Source organism: Cryptotermes secundus, unplaced genomic scaffold (genome assembly GCF_002891405.2).
Source record: "Cryptotermes secundus unplaced genomic scaffold, Csec_1.0 scaffold879, whole genome shotgun sequence".
NCBI classification, from domain to species: Eukaryota; Metazoa; Arthropoda; class Insecta; order Blattodea; family Kalotermitidae; genus Cryptotermes; species Cryptotermes secundus.
In genome coordinates, this window is record NW_019731996.1 from 14,274 (window position 1) to 17,588 (window position 3,315).

The window sequence follows — 3,315 nt, forward strand, 5'->3', positions numbered from 1 at the left end:
ATCAAAGGATATACACCGAGCGATTAAAACAAAAATATATAAAACAATGATAAGACCGGTGCTTTATTGTGGATATGAGTGTTGGACGCTAAACAAGAAAGATGAATCAGTCATCAATTCTTTCGAGAGGAAAATCCTAAGACGAATTTATGGACCAATAAAAGAGAATGGGATATGGAGAATAAGATATAATAAAGAGTTATACAAATTATATAAGGAGCCAGAGATCTCAGTGACAATAAAGCTTAAAAGATTGCAATGAGCTGGGCATGTACAGAGAATGGCTAAGGAGCGTATCCAAAATAAAATATTATACAGTACAATAGGTGGTAGGAGACGTGCTGGGAAACCAAGAACTAGATGGATTGATGCTGTGGAAGAAGGAACTGAAAGAGAGCAGCGCAGGATAGAGAGGAATGGAGGGGCTTGATAAGGGAGGCCAAGGCCCGGTATTGGGTTGTTGTGCCATAGAAGAAGAATAATCTGGCAGCCTCTACACTGAGAGAAGATGAAAGTCTCTCCATGAGTGGATCACTGGCCACATCACAGAGATTTTTCAACTTCTTTCCTTTGAATTTCTTTTTCAGTTTGCAGAGTGCACCCTCCTTATTCCGAATTTGTGCATATAATTTCCTTTTCCTCAGTGTCAATTCAGAAAGCGAAGCCAAATTAAGTTCTTTCAGCAGAGAATGCCTTGCTCTGGGCTTTGAGGAGGAACTTTGACAACTGATATGCCCGAGTGCCCCATTAGAAGCATATATTTTTTCAGAGCCTAAGAGATAGGAGGCTCCGTTCACTGAAGAAGTGTTGCCTGCTGCTGGTGATGATTGGATTGCAGACATTTGAAAGGAAGTGGAAGGACTGTCTGCATGGAGAGGAACAGGTGCTACAGCAGAGGGCACAAGTGTCCTGCTGTAGGTTCTGGTGGGCGGCAGAACATTAAGCTCACGTTCAGGAGTTAAACCTGAAGGCAAGGGATCAAAGGAAGAGGTGTGTAATGAATGATCAGGAGGTTGTGGGAGTGACTGTACAGCAGAATCTGTGCCATATGGAACTGCACATCTGTTAAGCTGTTGTGAAATCACTTTCAGAGAAATGTCTGCTGCACAGAACTTTATTGTGCAGCATTCTAGCAGAATTAGTAGTACATGATAATCCAACTCTTCCTGCCCATACCATAGCCCTGTAAGAGTATTACATATTCTCTCAAAAGCTTGAAAGAATTCATCAGTAAACACTACAAACATGGTGTAGGTACTACATTACATCATGTACTAAAACAGACATTCATTCATTTATTTACTTTCCATTAATCCTTACACGGCTGGAAGAACAGTGGATATAGTAATAGTCTAAGACAACAGGACAAGTCCCATCAATTATATAAATAAAAATTAATTATATTTAACCCATAACAATTACACATGTTATCAAAGACAAATCACAGTGAGTAAATCATTAACAAAGTTTTAAAATTTATATGTGAAAGAATGCAGCACACTAATGACACAAGACTACAATAATGAAACATAAAAGTATACTACTAGGCATCCACCATATAACGGACCAAGATCATTAATTAATATTGAAGTTAAATTATTCCTCCAATGAGTAAAATAGACTTACCCTTTGGTAGCTGTCCTTCACATAGGATTTTATCAATGCATTGGCCTTACCAACTATTCCATAAAATTCTACTTTAGACAGAGAGAGACAGACAGATATTGTCAGTGCCAAAAGTTTTCTTCGAAACACAAAATGCTGATGAACATTATTGGTATTGATGTTGTCCAGCTATTGTTCAAAATTAATTATTAAAAGAATCTGTAATCACATCATGATTATCAGTTAACTTCCCATCGATGTTTAAAAACTGACCTGCATTACTAATTTTTCTGCCTGTGTCTGATTTTATAATGCTCCAGGTGGCTTTCATTTTGTTACTAGAATTAGAAATTAATTGATTATAATGAAGATTTTTAGCTCCTTTAATAACACTCGCCAAAATATTACAGTATGTTTTATAATAATATTTCAGATCTGGCTCATACCATGCTGAATCTCTGGGAAAATTGAAGAATCTCAATCCAGTTTCTTCACTGGAAGACGTGCATGCTTCAGCAGAACAATTTTTTTTTTCTCCCATCTATACTGCAAGAAACAATACAAAAATTATAACAGAATCAAAGTACACTCTCACTTTCTTGAGATTCGACGGTCCTTCTTTAGGCTACACCGAAAGATGCTTAAAATACAGAAATACGATTTGTATGAAGTATCGTGGTAACACTGACTTCATGTTTGTTTCTTAATTTCACTGAGCGTAGTACGCATAATCCATATACATAAGTAACACACAGGTGTAAATTCATGCGTAAATGTCGACTCTCGTTTCACAACATCAAATCAACGTCCCTACTTACTAATTAATCTAATTAGTTGCACAACATACCTCAACGACGTACACACATTTTCAAAAACTACGCAGTATTACTGCAACTACCGCCCAAAGCATTCAACCGAAATTTAAGATCCTCTGATTGGCTGACACTAATGCGATTCGATTATTTGCGATAGGTGTATTATGACCGATTCCAGTCATTTCCAGACTATCTAGTTCATGTAGCTGAACATAGATGGCTGGTCTGCGTGATTCCCTCTCCCCTATGGGATTTACACCCCCCTGCTCCTAATGCTCCTAATAGTTCCTAATCTACTACATCTTTTCATATTTTTAATCTCTACAAACTCTGCCGATGTCTACTGCCATCACGGAACCTACAATGGACTGCCACGGCCACCAACCCACGGATCACTAAAATAGATGCCCTGTCAACCTGCTTCACTGATCCCTGTTACATTAGTAACGTAAAGTTATTCCTGGGTTTTAATTAAACACCACGCCGTGAAAATGTATAGGTGAGTGGAGGTATAGCTTCACAATTCTTAACCTTGGCACTAGATGGGAGCTAGTGATCAGCTTCACGCCAAGGCCAATGTATCCTTGGGGATAAAGACCAGGCGGTTCCGGCTACCCAAGGTATAGGACGTATAGGAGCTATAGGAGGCTGGGTGGGCCCCAGAGTCTTTCTGGACGTCACGGAAAGAAATATCTCTTACCTGGGAATCGAACCCGATTCCACGGTCGTCGAGCCCTCAGCTAAGACCGCCTAGACCGCCTAGACTCCACGGTCGTCGAGCCCTCAGCTAAGACCGCCTAGACTCCACGGCCGTCGAGCCCTCAGCTAAGACCGCCTAGACCGCCTAGACTCTCCAGACTTCTCTTATTCGTTAGTGACAGCAATTAAAATTAGG